The following is a 22,191-nucleotide window of genomic DNA, read 5'->3' on the forward strand; positions in this document are numbered from 1 at the left end:
CTTAAGGCAACCAATATACTATTGGGAGAAATTCCCCGGATCTAGACTTCCCCGTACGTTCCCGTATCGACAAAACCAATAATCATGCATTGAATGAGTTAAACAAAGCAAGCATTGAGCAAAGAGGAAAAACCCTAACTAATGATGAAAGAAAGCATAAGTCTTAGATTAAGATGCAAGCACAAATTCCATATATGAGAGCTTCAAAAGATTACATTGATTCCCCAACAAACATACAAAGTTTAGTTCACCATATTGATGGTGAACCTAGATGAACAATAATGAAAGAATGAAAGATAAAACCCTAGAAAGGTGAAGAGGTAGCCTGAGCATCCAAGATCCTCCATCAAAGGGGTGGAAGAGAGAGTGTTTGCTTCGTTTCTGCCAAAGATACAAACCCTAGGACGTCCTAAAGCTTATATACTATTCTAAAATTACAGAAAATCTAGGTCCAAGCCCATAAGTGTGCCGCTCAGCGGTAAAGTGCCGCTCAACGGTAAGTGCGTGAGTAGTTTCTTCCCCTCAGCGGCCATTTTGCCCCTCAACGGTTCCAACGTGAACTCCTGAGTGCCGCTCAGCGGTAAACTGCCGCTGAGCGGCAGTTGCGTCTTCTCCTTTTGCACTTTTTGATGTCTTTTCTGATTCCATCTCTCTCCTTCTTCACTTCTTTCACCAAATTCACCTTAAAACCTGCACAAAAACACTGAAATCAAGCATAAACCTGTCCAGCTCTCTTATTTCTGAAAATATGACTAAAAGCATGATTTCAAGCTAGTTTCTAAGTGTTAAAGGTTGCTTTTAGTATCAATTTAAGCGTGAAAATAACAGTTTTTCAACTGTTATCAGATAACTCTGCAGAGTTTTGAAAAACCTCTTTTTAAGTTGTCCTAACTCCACCCAAATGCAATTTTCAGTTTTCCAGACCAAAATCATGTAGTTTAATCGGTTCAAACATCAATTATGTCATCAAATCATGCATAGAAATCAAAACCCCTAAATATTCATGCTTTGACAATCACATTCAAAATCAAGAACCCTAGAATGAACAAAATGCTTTTACTTACTTGGGTGGAGATACTAGATGCAATGAGAATGCTTCCAAGCTAAGATGCTCTTTGATGGACAAATTTATGAACACCAAATTATGATGTCACAAACTTGTTTCACAATCGGCAAGTATGACCGAATCGTTCAAGTAATAAAACTTGGTAAGACCAAGTATCGTTCTTCCCAAAGGACTCACGGCCTAGTTTAGTTATGTGGTTTCTTGATTAACTAAGACTTACAAACGAAATATTTGGGTTTAAAATGCAAGACAGAAAATAAACATGTATGCATGAATTTTGATCAATGGCAAAGACAAAAGATAAACACTTTCAATGGAATATATGAATGAATATGTTGTTGGGGGTCAATTTCATCTCATCCACTCTCATACATTTTAGGAATTCAACATTCAAATCATCATTGTTAATGCCACTCTCTAAAGTACCATTCTAGATGGCTTCTCCCTAATCAAATAGTTCATACAATTCCTAGCATTCCTAATGATTAGTTTATTTTGCGCAGGAGCTTAAGGCAACCAATATACTATTGGGAGAAATTCCCCAGATCTAGACTTCCCCGTACGTGCCCGTATCGATAAAACCAATGATCATGCATTGAATGAGTTAAACAATGCAAGCATTAATCAAAGAGGAAAAACCCTAACTAATGATGAAAGAAAGCATATGTCTTAATTGAAAGATGTAAACAACAGATTCCATATATGAGAGTTTCAAAAGATTACATTGATTCCCCAACAAACATACAAGATTTAGTTCACCATAGTCATGGTGAATCTAGATGAATAACAATGAAAGAATGAAAGAATAAACCCTAAAAAGGTGAAGAGGAAGCCTCAGCATCCAAGATCCTCCTTCAAAGGGGTGGAAGAGAGAGTGTTTGCCTCGTTTCTGCCAAAGATGCTTAACCCTAGGAAATCCTAAAGCTTATATATCATTCGTAAATTACAAAAAGTCAAGTCCAAGCCCATTAAAGTGCCGCTCAGCGGTAAAATACCGCTCAGCGGTGAGTGCGTGACTGGTTTTCTCCCCTCAGCGGCCATTTTGCCCCTCAGCGGACCTCCCGCAAGCACCTGAGTGCCGCTCAGCGGTAAACTGTCGCTGAGCGGTGACTTCGGCTTCTCCTTTTTGCACTTTTTGTTGTCTTTTCTGATTTCACTTCTCTCCTTCTTCACTTCTTTCACCAAATTCACCTTAAAACCTGCACAAAAACACTGAAATCAAGCATAAACCTATCCAGCTCTCTTATTTCTGAAAATATCAATAAAAGGCATGATTTCAAGCTAGTTTTTAAGTGTAAAGGTTGCTTTTAGTATGAATTTTAAGCATGAAAATAACAGTTTTTCAACTGTTATCACAACCCCAAACTTAGAACTTTGCTTGTCCTCAAGCAAACAAGATGTAACTCCATCTTCAACCAATTCATATGATGGTTCACTCATTCAAAAATCCTCTTTTTCAAGATAAGTAACAACTTCACTCAAACTTATGACCAAGAGTTCAATCAAGAAGTGCACATGCTTTAGTGTTCACAAAGTCATTTAAATTCCAACAAATGCTATTTTTCATGAATGATCAATCAATTAAGCATGGATGTTCATGTGTTAATGGAATATCTCCTCACTAGGTAAAGTGTTTCACTCACACATAAGTGTATAAGAGGTAATCACTCATTCACTCTACTATTACAATGTCACATGAATTAACTTTGCCTTTCATTTTACCACAATCAAAAACATTCACAAGCATGCATCATCTCAAGGACTTTTCTATGGCTTATAATGTGGCTGGGCTAACAAGAAAATTGGTTTTTCTGGATCACAAAATCCTTGAGTTAAGAGAATCATAACAACACAATCATCTTATTCTTTCCCAACTTTCTTTTGCCTTTGCATTGAGCTTTGCTTCTTTTTCTTTTCTTTTCTTTTTCTTTGCACATTCTTACTTTTTAGCTCTTAGCTCAATGCTTTTCATGTTTTCCCAACAACCCCAAACTTGAACATTTAACAATACTACACAAGATCTTCTACTTAACTCAAGGTAAGATTTTCAATCAAGGGTTTCAGTGTATGTTCAAGGCTAAGGGTTCAAAGGATAGAACACAAAGTGTTCTCTTTTAGTGGGCTAATTTTACAAATTTGGCCAATAATAAGGTTTCCAACAAACGGCCTTGATCATATGATGCAAAACAAGCAATTGATTCAATCATAGAAAACCTGGGCAAAATCATTCATGCTTTCAAAGTAATAGCATTTAACAATAACAACTCTGGAGCTCAAAATCTCACATATAAGCTCATTCACATTTGACATACACATCCTGCTTAATTTCACAATCACAATCATGATATCATGCATTTGTTCACAAAGCTTGTGAATCACCTATATAAGCATTTTAATGTGCACATCATCTCAACATCAATTAATCATAAGCATCATTCAGCATTACTTATCACACAATCACAGTTAATAGCAAACCATCACAAGAAACCAGGTTTCAAATAGAGTACATCAAACCCTAATCTAAAAACAAAAACAAATAAGTTCAGAAAACTTAAACCACAAAAGCATAATCATATGATAGCATTCATCAGTAAATGCTATCTCAGCTCCTCATCAGTCTGAGCTGTCCTCTGTATCTTCCTCTTCTTCCTCCTCATCATCATCATCAAACGCATCCTCCTCCTCAGCTTCATCTTCTTCCATATCTCTAGCTGAAGCTTCAGCTGCTCCAGCTCCTTCTCCATGTACTGGTTCTTCTGGCCAAGCTACTACATTATGGAATTCATCCATAGTCCACCTGTGGGCTGGAGGTGTATCATACATCCCCACTATCATCTCAGCAGTGGCCACCTGTCCTCTGTGAATGGACTGCAACTGAGCCCCTATAAGAGACATATACATGTCCCTCATCTGGAATGGCTCTGCTTCATGTGTCTCAGCAGATGTCTGGCTCTGTACTGGCCCTCTCTCTCTACGAGCACGGCGTGGTGGAACTGGCTGAGCTGCATCCTCACCTCCACAGTACTGTCTATAATAAGCCTCATCAATAGCTTTTCTTGGCCTCTCAAATGGTGGAACAGAAGTATCCACCCCAGCTAGCTTGCAAAGGTGAGTAATCAAGGAGGGATGTCCTAATGGTGCTTTGTTGTTTGAGGTGTTGGCGCACATACTAATTTCATCAGCTATCACCTGCCCAATATTAACATTTAAGCTTCTGATAGCACAGTAGATGAATAGTGCCCTGCTGAGAGTAATATCTGACACATGTGAACATGGCTGAATGTTGGCATGAGAAAACGCCATCCAATACTTTGCAAGAAGAGTCAAATCTGTCCTCCTAATGTTAACCACTGAGCCAGATCTATTCCTTTGGAAGTGTCCTCCAGGTATACACAATACTCTCTCCACATCCTCATAATCAGCACCTTCCTCCATGCTAAGAGCAAATTGACATTGCTCACCAGCCCACACAGTATCCAGGAAATTGTTGATAGAATCAGGATCATACCTGATAGCATGGCCTCTGACATAGCCCAAATAATTCTCAGCTGGATAATCACCAATCTTCTTTGCATTGGTGTAGAATTCCTTCACCACAGCTATGTTGGCAGGTGCAGGATAGGTGGCTAACTTTCCCCAGTCATTCCCTAACACTTGCTCTCCAAATTGAGGAGCAAAGTTAGGTATCATTCCAACCTTTCTCTCCATCAGAAGTCTCCTGTCCTGAACCACCCTAAAGTGCTTCTCATGTTTCCTAGAGAGGAACCTGCTAGAGTGGGGTTGCTCTGGTTCCTTTTCCTTTCTCTTGGTTGCCATGGTTTTCAATCTTTTTCCTGATGAGGATGCCATTCCTACATTCAAAACACAAGCAAAACCACAGAACATGATGTTAATCATTAGTAAAACATAGAACATAACTCCTGTCGAAGCTAAACCACCGCTGAGGGCCAGAATTTCCCCTCAGCGCCACCAGCGCCACATTCCAACACGCAAAAATCAGAAAAAACCAAATCTGGCAGAGTGCCGCTCAACGGTAATTTACCCCTCAGCGGTAACTCTGCAGATTTTTGAAAAATCAGTTTTAAAGCTTCCCTAACTCCACCCAAATGCAATTTTCAGTTTTCCAGTTCATAATCATGCAGTTTAATCGGTTCAAACATCAAATATATCATCAAATCATGCATAGAAATCAAAACCCCTAAATATTCATGCTTTGACAATCACATTCAAATTCAAGAACCCTAGAATGAACAAAATGCATTTTACTTACTTGGGTGGAGATACTAGATGCAATGAGAATGCCTTCAAACTAGAATGCTCTCTTCCAACCCCAAACTTTGATGGCACACTAGTGAAAAAGTGAATAGAAGAGAGATTTTCTTAAGAGGGAAGAGTGAAAAGATGTGGAAAACCTAGGAGAAGGTGTGTGGAAGTGTTTGTGCAGAGAGAAGTCTGGAAATAAACCCTAAAACGCAGCTTGGGGTATAAAAATACCCTAATGGGCTCGGGTCCCGCTAAGGGGAACTAAAGCCCAGTCTGCGAGAGTACCGCTCAGCGGTAAAATACCGCTCAGCGGCACTTTCGTGATGTGCTCCTCTCCTTCTTTTCTTGACCTACGTGCCTTCCCTACATGTCCCTCATAGGTTCCCTGCAATTCAATGTTAAAAATGCTTATGCAAACCCTAACTAAAATAAACAAACAAAAACAATCAATCAACTGGGTTGCCTCCCAGGTAGCGCTTGTTTAACGTCACGAGCCTGACCCAAATTCCACCAGCACCCATCAGTAGATGCAAAATTTTCTTACCAACACCCATCAGCAGGTGTTACAAACCTAGCATCCTTCAGTAGATGCTTAACCACCTAGCATCCTTCAGTAGATGCTGGATCCAACAAAAATAATTACAGAATAATATCCACAATTTAAAAGTTACAAAACCAAATCAAAAGTTTTTAAATCCACTGGGTTGCCTCCCAGCAAGCGCTCTTTTAACGTCATTAGCTTGACCCAGTAAAGTTCAAGTTCCATCTTCTGTATAGTTAATGATGTCTTTCCACCAACTTCTCAACTGCTTCCTTTGGACTGTTTTGGTTCTTCTAGAATAAGGAGACTCTATCTCTATCATCTCCTTCTCTTTAAAGCCCTTCACAACCCACAACTTGTTCTTTAGTCTCACATGTGTGCCAAGTTGGGGTCCTCTTTTCTTCCAGTCTCTAGGACTTGCTTCTCCTCTTCCAATATCTTCTTCCTTGGGTACCTGAAACAACAAACAATGGTTACCTGAAACCTCAAGATTTTCTTCTTTACGGCTAGTCATGGGTGCATCTCGAAATGCAGCTTTATAACTAGCTTCTTCCTCCTTTGCTTGCGTCTCATCTTTGAAGACATCTACCACCACTCTCTCCTCTCTGTCCTGGAGCACCACTATACCTTCATTTACATCTATAATAACCCTGGCCATTTTCATAAACGGTCTTCCAAGTATGATAGGTATCTTCTCGGTCTCCATCTTCATCACCACAAAGTCTGCCAAGAACTGAAGTTTGCCAACACAAACTATAATGTCCTCTACAATTCCACTTGACTCCTTTGAAGATCCATCGGCCATTACTATTCTAACCTTTGCAGGTTTCATTTTAACCTTGCCGATTTGCTCCAGTAAAGAATAAGGCATCAAGTTAACACTTGAACCTAAATCAAGGAGAGCTTTCTTTACCTTTTTCTTCCCTATAGTACAAGGGATAGAAAAGCTGCCTGGATCAGATGCTTTAGGAGGGAATGGCTCTTTTTTAACAGCTATACACTTCTTTGCTTCCTCACCTCTACGTCTTTTCTTTGTAGAGATGTTCTCATCAGATTTTGTGTAAACTGTGATTTTCTGTAGAATCTGCTCCCAAGGTGCTTCATTATCCAACATATTAAATAATTATGTGAAATCCATTTGTTTCTCTTGATTTATTGGAAAAGGAAAATTATTTTCACTCTCTATTTCTCTTCTTTCTTCTGTTTCTTCTTCTTCTAACTCAATTATCTCCTCATTCACACTCTTTACCACTTTGCACTCTTCTCTGGGGTTAACCTCAGTATTAGCCCCAAAACTTTTGTTTGGTCTTTCTTCCAATTGCTTGGTAATCTGACCCATCTGAATCTCAAAATTCTTTATAGCAGCTTCAGTGCTCTTTTGAGAAGATTCAGTTTTCTGTATGAATTGCTGAAGAGTTTCTTCCAACCTTGCTTGTCTTTCATTAAGCATAGATAATTGTTGCCACAAGGTTGGTTGCTGCTGCTGCTTATTATATTGATTTGCTTGCCCAGTTTGTCCTTGACCAATACTTGGGTGTGGTTTCCACCCTTGATTATAATTCCCTTGACGATATGGAAATTGATTAGCCATGAAATTAACATCCTCCACGGCTTCCACTGGAAAAGCACATTGACCATTGATATGGTCACCTCCACATAATTCGCACAACTGGGTTTGTACCTGTGCAGCAGTTTTCAACTCTTTAGGTAATTGTGCAAGAGTTTTAGTCAGAGTCTCCAACTGTTGAGTTAGAATTTTATTTTGAGCTAGCAAGGCATCATGCGTTTGTAATTGAAGAACCCCTTTTTGTTGCATAGGAGCTCCTCTCTCACTGTGAAGCTCATTATCACTAGTAGCCATGTTTTCTATAATTTCCGTGGCTTCCTCTGGAGTTTTCCATTTAATATTGCCTCCTGCTGAAGCATCAAGCATCATCTTGGTTTGTGAACCAAGCCCTCCAAGGAAAGTTAAGACTACTTCTTGTTCTTCAAAGCCATGCGTGGGTGTTTTTCTTAGCAGACTTTTGTATCTATCCCATGCATGTCCCAGCGATTCTTCCATGCCCTTCTTAAATGAAGATATCTCTTGCTTGCCTTTTGTCACCTTTGATTGTGGAAAGTACTTGTCAAAAACTTTGTTACCACTGCTTCCCACTCTGTGAAACTTCCTTCTGGAAAAGAGTTCAACCAAAGCTTAGCATTGCCTCCCAATGAGAAAGGAAACAAACTAAGTTTGATTGCTTCGTCTGGCACCCCATTGATTTTCACTGTGTTGCAAATTTCATTAAATGTAGTAAGGTGCTCATATGGGCTTTCATGAGATAACCCATTAAATTGATTACTCTTCACCAGTTGGATCAGTGCTGGTTTGACCTCCATATTGGCTGCATTGACTCTAGGTCTAGCTATGCTGTTAAAGTGTTGAGGTCCAGCTATATTGGTGTAATCAGCAAGAGTTCTTCTGATATTATTATTCTCCATATTTTCTATGCTATTGTCAGAACCTTGTGGTGATGGTTGCAACAGAGTTTCCGGAGGAGGGAAAAGTTCTCTAGATGTTCTGATTCTTCTCCTCCGTCTACTGTCTTCTAATCCTTCAAGCAGAGGTTCTGTTGTTTTCTTGCTCCTAGTTCGAATTGCCTCCTGCATACACAAGAACACAAAACCCTAGAAAAGATTTGGTTAGCACAAAAAGATATAAGAGAAGATATAAGATCCAGAAAATAAAAAACAGAAAAATAAAATAAAATAAAATAAAAACAAAAATAAAACAGAAAAATATAAACAAAAAATAAAAATTCGAAATTTGAAAATAAAATAAAAATAAAAACAGAAAAAAAAAAACAGAAAACAGAAAAATAAAATAAAATCAAATCAAATCAAATACAAACTGAAAAATATAAACAGAAAAATAAAATAAAAAAAAAATTCGAAATTTAAAAATAAAATAAAAAAAAAATAAGTCAAAGATAATCAATAATCACACAAATTAACCAGTTAAACCATGAATCCCCGGCAACGGCGCCAAAAACTTGATGGACAAATTTATGAACACCAAATTATGATGTCACAAACTTGTTTCACAATCGGCAAGTATGACCGAATCGTTCAAGTAATAAAACTTGGTAAGACCAAGTATCGTTCTTCCCAAAGGACTCACGGCCTAGTTTAGTTATGTGGTTTCTTGATTAACTAAGACTTACAAACGAAATATTTGGGTTTAAAATGCAAGACAGAAAATAAACATGTATGCATGAATTTTGATCAATGGCAAAGACAAAAGATAAACACTTTCAATGGAATATATGAATGAATATGTTGTTGGGGGTCAATTTCATCTCATCCACTCTCATACATTTTAGGAATTCAACATTCAAATCATCATTGTTAATGCCACTCTCTAAAGTACCATTCTAGATGGCTTCTCCCTAATCAAATAGTTCATACAATTCCTAGCATTCCTAATGATTAGTTTATTTTGCGCAGGAGCTTAAGGCAACCAATATACTATTGGGAGAAATTCCCCAGATCTAGACTTCCCCGTACGTGCCCGTATCGACAAAACCAATGATCATGCATTGAATGAGTTAAACAATGCAAGCATTAATCAAAGAGGAAAAACCCTAACTAATGATGAAAGAAAGCATATGTCTTAATTGAAAGATGTAAACAACAGATTCCATATATGAGAGTTTCAAAAGATTACATTGATTCCCCAACAAACATACAAGATTTAGTTCACCATAGTCATGGTGAATCTAGATGAATAACAATGAAAGAATGAAAGAATAAACCCTAAAAAGGTGAAGAGGAAGCCTCAGCATCCAAGATCCTCCTTCAAAGGGGTGGAAGAGAGAGTGTTTGCCTCGTTTCTGCCAAAGATGCTTAACCCTAGGAAATCCTAAAGCTTATATATCATTCGTAAATTACAAAAAGTCAAGTCCAAGCCCATTAAAGTGCCGCTCAGCGGTAAAATACCGCTCAGCGGTGAGTGCGTGACTGGTTTTCTCCCCTCAGCGGCCATTTTGCCCCTCAGCGGACCTCCCGCAAGCACCTGAGTGCCGCTCAGCGGTAAACTGCCGCTGAGCGGTGACTTCGGCTTCTCCTTTTTGCACTTTTTGTTGTCTTTTCTGATTTCACTTCTCTCCTTCTTCACTTCTTTCACCAAATTCACCTTAAAACCTGCACAAAAACACTGAAATCAAGCATAAACCTATCCAGCTCTCTTATTTCTGAAAATATCAATAAAAGGCATGATTTCAAGCTAGTTTTTAAGTGTAAAGGTTGCTTTTAGTATGAATTTTAAGCATGAAAATAACAGTTTTTCAACTGTTATCACTCTCTTCCAACCCCAAACTTAGATGAAACACTAGTGAGAAAGTGAGTGGAAGAGAAATTTTTGAAAAGAGAAGAGGTAAAAGATATGGAGAACCTTGGAAAAGGTATGTGGGAGTGTTTGTGCAGAGAAGAGCCTGAAAGTGAGAGCATTTGCGCAGCTTAGGGTATAAAAATACCCTAATGGGCTCGGGTCCCGCTAAGGGGAAACTAAAGCCCACTTTGCGATAGTACCGCTCAGCGGTAACTTGCCGCTCAGCGGCACTTTCGTGAAGTGCTCTTCTCCTTCTTTTCTTAACCTACGTGCCTCCTAAACATGCCTCTCACTGGTTCCCTGCAATTCAATTCTCAGGTTACTTATTCACAACCCTATTATACTACTACAATGAAACAAACAAAAACAATCAATCAACTGGGTTGCCTTCCAGGTAGCGCTTGTTTAACGTCACGAGCCTGACCCAAAATCCACCAACACCCATCAGTAGGTGTTACAATCTTACCAACACCCATTAGTAGGTGCAGAATTTTCTTACCAACACCCATAAGTAGGTGTTACAGACTTACCAACACCCCTCAGTAGGTGTTACAAACTTAGTATCCTTCAGTAGATACTTAACCACCTAGCATCCTTCAGTAGATGCTACATCCAATAAAGTATTTACAAAAATAATGTCCACAAATTAAAAGTTAGAAAACAAAATCAAAAGTTTTTAAATCATTGGGTTGCCTCCTAGCAAGCGCTCTTTTAACGTCATTAGCTTGACCCAGTAAAGTTCAAATTCCTTCTTCATAGTTGATGTTCTTGTCCCACCAACTCATCAGTTGTTTCTTGTGTACTGCTTTGATTTTTCTAGAATGTGGAGACTCTATCTCTATCATCTCCTTCTCTTTATAGCCTTTCACAACCCACAACTTGTTTTTGATTCTCACAGGTGTACCAAGTTGGGGTCTTCCTTTATTCCAGTCATCAGGAACTTTTCCTCCTCTTCCAATCTGTTCTCCTTTATGCACCTGAAACAACAAACAATGGTTACCTGTAACCTTGGGCTTTTCATCTTTATGGCTAGTCATGTGTGCATCTTGAAATGCAGCTTTATAACTAGCTTCTTCCTCCTGTGTTTGCGTCTCATCTTTAAAGACATCTACAACAACTCTCTCCTCTCGGTCCTGGAGCACCACTATACCTTCGTTTACATCAATGATAGTTGTGGCCGTTTTCATAAACGGTCTTCCAAGAATGATAGGTATCTTTTCTGTCTCCATCTTCATCACCACAAATTCTGCCAAGAACTGGAGTTTTCCAACACAAACTATGATGTCCTCTGCAATCCCACATGGTTCCTTTGAAGATCCATCGGCCATTACTAGATTAACCTTTACAGGTTTCATATTAACATCGCCGATTTGCTCCAGTAAAGAGTAAGGTATCAAGTTAACACTTGAACCTAAATCAAGAAGAGCTTTTTTAATCCTTTTCTTCCCTATGGTACAAGGGATAGAAAAGCCTCCTGGATCTGTTGCTTTTGGAGGGAATGGCTCCTTTTTAACAGTTTTACACTTCTTTGCCTCATCATCTCTACGTCTTTTCTTTGTAGAGACGTCTTCATCAGATTTAGTGTAAACCATAATTTGTTGTAGAATCTGCTCCCAAGGTGCATCATTATCCACCATCTTGAATAATTCTGTGAAATCCAGTTGTTTCCCTTGATGTATTGGAAAAGGAGAAGTATTTTTGCTCTCTATTTCTCTTTTCTCTTCTGTTTCTCCTTTGTCTAACTGAACTATCTCATTTTTAGCACTCTCTACCACCTTGCATTCTTCTCTGGGGTTAACCTCAGTATTAGCCCCAAAATTTCTATTTGGCCTTTCTTCCACCTGCTTGGTGATCTGCCCCATCTGAATCTCGAAATTCTTGATAGCAGCTTCAGTGTTCTTTTGGGTAGACTCAGTTTTCTGTATGAAATTATTAAGAGTGTCTTCCATCCTCATGGACCTTTCATTAAGCATAGAAATCTGCTGCCATAAGGTGGGTTGCTGCTGTTGCTTATTAAATTGACCAGCTTGCCCAATTTGCCCTTGACCAATGCTTGGGTGTGGTTTCCACCCTTGATTGTAGTTCCCTTGACGGTATTGATTGGTCATGTAATTCACATCCTCCACGGTTTCTGCTGGAAAGGCACATTGACCATTGATATGGTCGCCTCCACATAATTCACACAACTGAGATTGTACCTGTGCAGCAGTTTTCAACTCTTTAGGCAATTGTGCAAGTGTTTTAGTAAGAGTCTCTAGCTGTTGAGTTAGAATTTTATTTTGTGCTAGCAAGGCATCATGTGTCTGTAATTGTAGAACTCCTTTCTGTTGCATAGGAGCTCCTCTTTCACTGTTGAGCTCATTATCACTAGTAGCCATATTTTCAATAATTTCTGTTGCTTCCTCTGGAGTTTTCCATTTAATGTTTCCTCCTGCTGAGGCATCAAGCATCATCTTGGTTTGTGAACCAAGACCTCCAAGGAAGGTAAGGACTACTTCCACTTCATCGAATCCATGCGTGGGTGTTTTTCGTAGCAAGCTTTTGTATCTATCCCATGCATGACCCAGTGATTCTTCCATGCCCTGCCTGAATGAAGAAATCTCTTGCTTGCCTTTGTTCACCTTTGATTGTGGGAAGTATTTATTTAGAAACTTGGTTACCACTGCTTCCCACTTTGTGAAACTTCCCTCTGGAAAAGAATTTAACCAAAGCTTAGCATTGCCTCCTAATGAGAAAGGAAACAAGCTAAGTTTGATCACTTCATCTGGCACCCCATTGATTTTCACTGTGTTGCAGATCTCATTAAATGTAGTGAGGTGCTCATATGGGATTTCGTGAGATAACCCATTGAATTGATTGCTCTTCACCAGTTGGATCAATGCTGGTTATGTTAGCTGCATTGACTCTAGGTCTAGCTATACTATTAAAGTGCTGAGGTCCAGCTGTATTGGTGTAATCAGCAAGAGTTCTTCTGATATTATTGTTCTCCATATTTTTTGTGCTATGGTCAGAACCTTGTGGTGATAGTTGCAACAGAGTTTCCGGAGGAGGGAAAAGTTCTCTAGATGTTCGGATTCTTCTCCTCCGTCTACTCTCGTCTAAACCTTCAAGAAGAGGTTTTGCAGTTATCTTGCTCCTAGTTCGAATTGTCTCCTGCATACACAAGAACACAAAACCCTAGAATATTTGGTTAGCACAAAAAGATATAGGAGAAGATATAAGATTCAGAGAATAAAATAAAATAAAATAAAATAAAATAAAATAAAATAAAATAAAATAAAATAAAATAAAATAAAATAAAATAAAATAAAATAAAATAAAACAAAAACAGAAAAAATAAAAACAGAAAAATAAAAACAGAAATTCAAAATTAAAGTCAAAGAAAATCAATAATTACACAAATTAACCAGTTAAACCACGAGTCCCCGGCAACGGCGCCAAAAACTTGATGACAAATTTATGAACACCGAAAAGCGGCGCCACAAACTTGTTTAACAATCGGCAAGTGTGACCGAATCGTTTCAAGTATTAAACTCGGTAAGACCAAGTATCGTTCTCCCAAAGGACTCACGGCCTAGTTTAGTTATGTGATTCGTTGATTATTTAAGACTTAAGAACGAAATAAGTGGAGTTTAATATGCAAAACAGAAAATAAACATGTATGCATGAATTTGATCAATGGCTAAAACAAAATACAAACACTTCAATGGAATATATGGATGAATATGTTGTTGGGTTATCAATTTCATCTTATCCACTCTCATATAATTTAGGAATTCAACATTCTTTTCATCATTGTTAATGCCACTCTCTAAATTACCTTGCAAGAAGGCCTATGCCTAATTACAAGTTCATACGATTCCTAGCATTCCTAATAATTAGTTCTTTTAGTGCAGGAGCTTAACGGCAACCAATATACTATTTGGAGAAATTCCCCGGATCTAGACTTCCCCGTACGTTCCCGTATCGACAAAATCAATAATCATGCATTGAATGAGTTAAACAAAGCAAGCATTGAGCAAAGAGGAAAAACCCTAACTAATGATGAAAGAAAGCATAGGTCTTAAATATAAGATGTAAAAACAAATTCCATATATGAGAGTTTCACAAGACTACATTGATTCCCCAACAACAATACAATGTTTAGTTCACCATATTCATGGTGAAACTAGATGAATAATAATAAAAGAATGAAAGATAAAACCCTAGAAAGGTGAAGAGGTAGCCTGAGCATCCAAGATCCTCCTTCAAAGGGGTGGAAGAGAGAGTGTTTGCTTCGTTTCTGCCAAAGATACAAACCCTAGGACGTCCTAAAGCTTATATACTATTCTAAAATTACAGAAAATTTAGGCCCAAGCCCATAAGTGTGCCGCTCAGCGGTAAAGTACCGCTCAGCGGTAAGTGCGTGAGTTGGTTTCTTCCCCTCAGCGGATCCCCCGTGAGCTTCTGAGTGGCGCTCAGCGGGAAACTGCCGCTGAGCGGCAGTTGCGGCTTCTCCTTTTGCACTTTTTGATGTCTTTTCTGATTTCATCTCTCTCCTGCTTCACCTCTTTCACCAAATTCACCTTAAAACCTGCACAAAAACACTAAAATCAAGCATGAACCTGTCCAGCTCTCTTATTTCTGAAAATATGAATAAAAGCATGATTTCAAGCTAGTTTCTAAGTGTTAAAGGTTGCTTTTGGTATCAATTTCAAGCATGAAAATAACAGTTTTTCAACTGTTATCAAGAAGCCACTCCATTTTTGAAGGTGGAGGTCACTTCTATCAACTAACTTCTCTCACAATTCACTAATAAAGAAATTGAAACACAATGAAACAAGAAAATGCACCATATCAAAGGATGAGTCCTTCTTACGCAATAGATTACTGAAAAACCAATGTGAAGGTTGAAACGAGAAGAAGAAGAAACGCCCTGAACAACGAGAAAAACAAAAGATTAATGAATTGTTCGAGAAGAAAGTGACAAATGAGATGATAATGGGAAACGTAGAAAATTGAAGATGAAGACGAGAAAAACTACATCTGAATCACCAAGCACCATTCCGGGAGGGTACCTCGCTCTATTGTTTTGGTGGTGGTTCATCTCTCCGATTTAAAACTCAAGAAACTTAATCTAACCTAAACTACCGAAAGAATTTACAAATTAACACGAAAACTACATCTCAATCTCAAATCAAACAACAAGAAAGGGTTAGGGTTTGGTCTTGTTCGGTGAAATGTATATTGGAGTCGAAAGGGTTGGGAATTCCTTTCCTCTAAATCTTCAAATTATAGCTTCGAGAAACTCAATGTCCTCGTTTCGCTTCTCGATTTCTTCTTGCTTCGCACGCAGCTCCTCCATGTGCAACTCAAACACCTCTGTTAAAGGAAATAAGAAATGATTAGCTTCGCGGATCATAGACCAAAACCATTCCAAACTTGTGAATGCAATGATTGAGAAGAGTAAAAACAGAGTATGATGAAGATGATGAAACTTGTGGTGTTTTCAAGTTCGGCAGTGAGTTGTTGAGCACCCGATTCAACGACTTTCTGAGCGGCCTCGGCTTGTCGTTTCTCAGAGCGAATGCAAGCGGCAGCAGTGATGGCAGCGTCAACCTCTTTTTCTAGGGTCTCGACTCATTCCTTGAGCAGTTTGATTGAGAGGGCTTCGTTAGTAGTGGGGGAGGCTTTGGTGAAGGTGTCATCGTCGACGAGGACGACTTTGGTGAGAAGAAGTTTCTGGAGAATTTGAGACTCAATGTAGGGGAGAGAAATTAAGGATTGCGAAGATGGAAAATGTGAGTTCAGATGGAACGCGAAAATGTGAATTAAGAGATATTATGACATTTATTTAAAAATCAGTCATAATATAATTTTAATAAAACTTTTAATTTGTGATTGTGTGCTATGTATTATGACGGAGGGGAAGTTAACAATCATAAAATAGATATACTATGATAGGTTTTCAAAAATCGGTCATAATACATTTTAAACTTATTTTCAATTTTGCCACCGCATTGATATATTATGACTGATTTATAAAACTACGTTATAATAATTTTCATTTTTATTACGAAAATGCCACCAGATAACCTATTATGATAGGGAGATTTTACTCGTCATAATAGGTCGTCATAAAATCCTATTTTCCACTAGTGCATGGCTAAGGGATTTTCCATCATTCTTTCAAAATTGGTTTCAGGGACGAAGTTGGTGCGGTCTTCATTTAGTGCAAGAGTGCTTCCAGAACTTTGAACCATATTCTCTTCATCCTTGAAGCACCATTCCTTTGTGGTCTTCACAAGGCCAATGGAAGTCAAGGTGTTTCGATTTATCACATTTGAGTAGTTACAAAAGCATTTCTTTTCCCCACTAACATCCACACCATGAAGGGTCAGGATTTTGCTGATAAACAAACATATGGTAGATGTCATGCATGTTTAGTTCCTGCATCAATCATATGATATTTTATTACTTCCACCCAATTGGTAGGAACAATATTCTTGATGGCATACAACAGAAAAACATCTTCAGTTGTCATTCTGTCTTGTACAGGTCTAGCAGGTAAAATCACCCAAGCAAGAATGTGTGCTATTATCTTTTCTTCATTATTCAGTCCCTCATGCACATATAATCTTTCAATTGTGTATCTCCCAGGAAACCTTAAACTAGTTAGTGTACATGTCCTTTTTCTTGAGCCATCTGTTTGTTTCTGAGTACCATAAGTGAGAGAAAAACCCTTCGGCTTTTAATCCTGCAACTTGAAACCAAACATCATTGTCAATGTGAACATTTACTCCTTTTACTCAAGAATGAAGGACACCATCTATGTTTCTCATATCGTTGTAGAAGACCCTTACTAAATCAGGGTACCAATCACCCTTCATCTGGACAAGTGTAGAGAGACCTTGAGTTTTTATCCATTCCTAAAAGTGAAATCCCTCTTTGTCAAATAAGTCGACGTTCAGATATTTATGAGTCTCCTCATCACTGATCCACCTGGAGAGTTCAACATTTCTTTCAGCCACAACAGCCTTTCCACTATGTCTTGAAGGATGTGATGAAGAAGCCATTGGAATTTGGATCTCTTAGCGTGTGTTCGTATGAAGGTAATTTACTGTTTACGTCATTTAGCGCGGATGGATTTGCATGAGGAAGTGTGTTCGCTTACAGTGATTTACAAAGATAGAAAGGCGAGGATTTGCGAGATTTCACTGTTTCGACCATCTCGATGTTTTGACACGATTTGCGCTGATTTTGGCATAAAAGACTTATATGCCCTTACTATTACGGTTAATTCCAAGACCATATTACAATATTAACGTTTTATTTGATTCTTAAGATTAATAATCGATTCCTCCACATCTGAAAGAATAACATAAAAAAACCATGCACTCTACTTTCACGTGTAAAAATTACTATCGCTGCCCATGTGATTTTCCAGTTTATGCTGATTTCTATGCATTTCTGGCTTTTGCAGCCCATTGCACTGTAAGTTGCTGGCGAGATTCTCTGCTTGACAAAACCATTCACTAGAAAGGAGAGATTCCTGGCAAAAGAGGTTTGAATTCGAAAACAAAGGTTTGACCATCAACACCATTAATAATATAACTATGTGCTAGATAAGTTTGGTCTATGTATTAACTAATGCGTGTGTTTACATAAAGACGCAAAATTTGAGTAGTTTACAACTTTCCAGAGTGAGAACCGTGTCTGTGTGCTGAAGTATTATGTTGAGAGTGAACAGCTGTGGAGTTGAGTAATATTTCTTTCGATTTTAATTAATATTTCTGGAGTTGAGGTAGTATTGTGTTGAGAGAGAGTGAACAACTTTCCAGAGTTAGAACCGTACATTATATCGCGTAATTATGCTCAGTATCTTGTATGAATGTCGAATCCCAGCCGAATTCGACGTTCAAACATCATTCAGTGAAAAAGTAAAAAAAATCTCTGGAATACTGATCATAACTGCTTCTGACGAAAAATACGTCAAAGATCTATGAGGCTTGGACGTTAAAGTGAGAATTTAAAAGTAATAAAAAATGGAGCTAACTTTGGGTTTTGGATGAAGATTAAAACATCATATACCAGCCGAATTTGACGTAACATTATGGTCACACAATTAATGGTCCTAACCACTCCAATGCCCTTCACGTCGATAATCAAGTATACCCATTGAAAACCTATCCTACATAAAGGCATGGGGGGAAAACTGAGGAAAATGTTAACACTTATGAATTTCAAGTAGACCCTTTAAAAACCTATCCTACATAACTTCGGTAATCAAATTCATGTTAACTTTTTTCTTTTGTTTTCCTTATTTTCCTTTACTAAAATTTGTGAACCATGAAGGCAAAGGGGGAAAACACAGGGAAAAGTTAACACTTATGAATTTCAAGTAGACCCTTTGAAAACCTATCCTACATAACTTCGGTAATCAAATTCATGTTAACTTTTTTCTTGTGTTTTCCTTTTTTTCCTATACTAAACAAAGACATTTCTTTGTTAACCATGAAGGCAAAAGGGGAAAACGCAGGAAAAAGTTATCCTACATTACTTTCGCAACCAAATTCATGTTAACTTTTTCCTTTGGTTTTCCTTCAATTCCTCCTCTAAATGAAGTCATTTCTTTGTTATCCATGAAGGTGTGGCGGAAAACCAGAGGAAAATGTTAACAGTTATGAATTTCAAAAACATTCTCCATTGTTTTGCTTGTTTTTTGTTTTTTTACTTCCTGGTTTTGGTTATAATGTCTTCCATCCTCTTTGGTCTTCATTGTAGATGTTGTGTTTTGTAAAAGGGGTTTCTTTTTGAAATCCTCTAAGATATAGGACGTCGTTGATCTAAAAAAAAGACGTCAATCTCTAGGCCTTTGCATCGAATGCACTCAATATTCAACGTCAACTGTATAAATTTAACTTGTCTTGGAGTTGTTTCCACCATAGGAAATCAAATAGCTCTGAAATCTAATGGTAGAAACAACTCCAAGACAATTTAAAAAATGATTCATACATTGTGGAATGATGAAGTTGAACATCTTCTTTATATAATTATTTTAGATCATAAAATTGTTTCAGCATTAAACATATTGTTAATCATATTTCTTTTTCCTAAGCGCTTCCCTTTCAGTAAGATAACTTAATCATTTATGTACTATAAAAAGCATTTTGTTGACTTGAATTTCAAAGGCCACCTTCATATGAACTGAGACCTGAATACGACACTTTGAAATTCAAGTGAGCAAATTGCAATTTGAGGAACAAAAATGCTTTGAAATCTAAGGAAAAGAAAACACAAAGGAATTAAAAACCATGAATCCTAATATGTTCAACAGAGAAACAGGAGGGCAAGGATTATGTGAAATTTAAGCTATATTTATAGATGAAATGATAACGTTAGACTACCTAAGAAATAGACACACATTATATCATGAATAATGATTTGTAACTGCCACAGTCCATCATCTATAGGAACGTCAAAGCCCAGCCATAGTGGACGTTCAAACATCATTCAGTGGAAAGTAATACATCTCTTTTGATTCAGATAAAACTAATTGACGTCTAACCCCCAACAACGACGTGAAAAACATCCACACAATTAATGTCCCAAGTACTCCACAGAGTCGGACATGCTATTGAATGATTAAAAATTAAAAGGAAAAAAGATTAAAAATTAGATGATCCGCTGACGAAAATTAAATCATTATAAAAGTAGTACATCGTGTAATTATGCTTAGTAACTGCCACATTGCATAAACGTCACAGCCCCGTCGAATTCGACGTTCAAACATCATTCACTGAAAAAGTAAAACATCTCTTTGAATTCTGATATGAACTCCTTGCTGAATAAATGAAGACATTTCTATGATATAGGACGTCATTGATCACAAATATTTGACACAACTCCAGTCTTTTGCATCGAATGCACTCAAAATTCGACGTTAACTGTATAAATTTAATTTGTATTACGGTTGTTTCCACCATAAGAAATCAAATAGCTCTAAAATTTAATGTTAGAAGACAACTCCAAGACAATATTTTTAAAGGATTCATACTTAGTTAAATGATGAAGTTGAACAACATTTTTATATAATTATTATAGATCTCAAAATTGTTTCAACATTAAACATATTGTGAACCATATTTCTTTTTCCTAAGCACTTCCCTTTTGTTCACTTGAATTTCAAACGCCACCTTCATATGAACTGAGACATGAATGAGGCACATTGAAATTCAACCGAGCAAATTGCAATTGAAAGAAAAGATATGTTTCGAAAGCTAAGGAAAGGAAAACGCCAAGGAAATAAAAAACATGAATCCTAATATGTTCAATACGGAAACAGGAGGCAAGGGATTATGTGAAATGCAAGCTATATTTATAGATGAACCGATGACGTACATCATGTAATTATGCTTAGTAACTGCCACACTCCACCCTCTTGTATGAACGTCGAAGCCCAGCCAAATTCGACGTTCAAACATCATTCAAAGTAATAAATCTTGTTTTATTCAGATAAGAACAAATTGACTTCCCGCAACCCAAAAATGTCTACTTTTCAATCACCCATGAAGAAGGTGAGATTTGGAGGACTTGAAGTTAAAAAGTTTGATGTGCCACTCTATATTCATATACATCCACTCTCAATTTTGCGAAGTTAATATAATCAATTCTAAGTAATAAAGAATTGATTCAAAGCGTTATAAATTAAGAAATGCAAATGAGCTTTTAATGATTATTTATGGTCATATTAATGACAACGTGGTTGGATATTGATCACACGTTTGTTAAAATACTAAAAAACGAAGAAATAATGCATGAAAGAGGTCAAATTTGTTTTTCTAATAATGTTAATCATAGTAATTTTTGATATCATAATCATTTATAGTAATAACTAATTATAATTTTTAAATTATTCAAAATAATTTATTTCAATGTGGCCAAGAAAAGTTGTTCTAAGACTTCGTTTGATCTTTGATCCTCGTCGACGTTTTAAATTCGAGTTTTCTATAAACGCTTATGTGGTAGTCGTGATCGGTCCGTTTCAAATATACAAACCAATCTCTTTCATGACTTGGCCCATCCATCTCGACTTTTTTAAATTTTTATCGAGGTTCATAAGACAAAGATGGAAACGCCACAATATAGGTAATAAATGTTTAAGGCACCTAAGAAACCTTAAAAGAAATATTTGCTACAAAGATGTTAATCTTTGATAAGAATCAGAGTTGTAAACCAAGAAGCAAAAGAATCCTCTCTCAACATTGCAAATGCATATTTATGACTTCCAAAATGTCTACATATGTATTTGGTGTCCCTATATATAGGTATAAATGTTTAAGGCATCTAAGAAACCCTAAAAGAAATATTTGCCACAAAGATGTTAATCTTTGATAAGAAAAATACAATTTATTTTATTTCCTATACTAATTACTATTCAGGAGATAGTCCTCTATCTTACCTTTGGCTCGGGTCAGCCCATCCATACCTTTGGCTCAAGCCGACCTGTTTCGACCTTCAACTTATGTTAGTTTGTCTGAACCTTTAGTCTTAATCTCCGAATATTCATTTTGGGTCAACCAGTCTCGACCGTCAAACTTAACCTACCTTAATCTTCGACCCAACCCATTCTGTCTTAATTTTTGGTCTAGATTTGTCTAACTCTTCTCCATATACACTTTCTCTTCTCGATCTTTGACTTGGTGTGATGCAACTATGTTGTTAACTTGTCTAAATATTTTTTTTGTAACTAAGCTATCTCAATCTTTGTCCACAATATTCTATCTTAACCTTCAGTTTATTAGTCAACTTAATTTTTTCTCAAACTTCAAGTACTATAATTTAAAAATCAATCAAAGTCTTTTAGTATAATCATACCTATCTTTAGCCTAAAACATTCATTTCAAATTACTTTTAATAATAGAATAATATGTATTATGATTTTAATTATTGTGATCTATAGCTAAAACCCAA

This window comes from Vigna umbellata, chromosome 1 (genome assembly GCF_029865625.1).
Source record: "Vigna umbellata cultivar VRB3 chromosome 1, Vumbellata_1.0, whole genome shotgun sequence".
Taxonomy (NCBI): Eukaryota; Viridiplantae; Streptophyta; class Magnoliopsida; order Fabales; family Fabaceae; genus Vigna; species Vigna umbellata.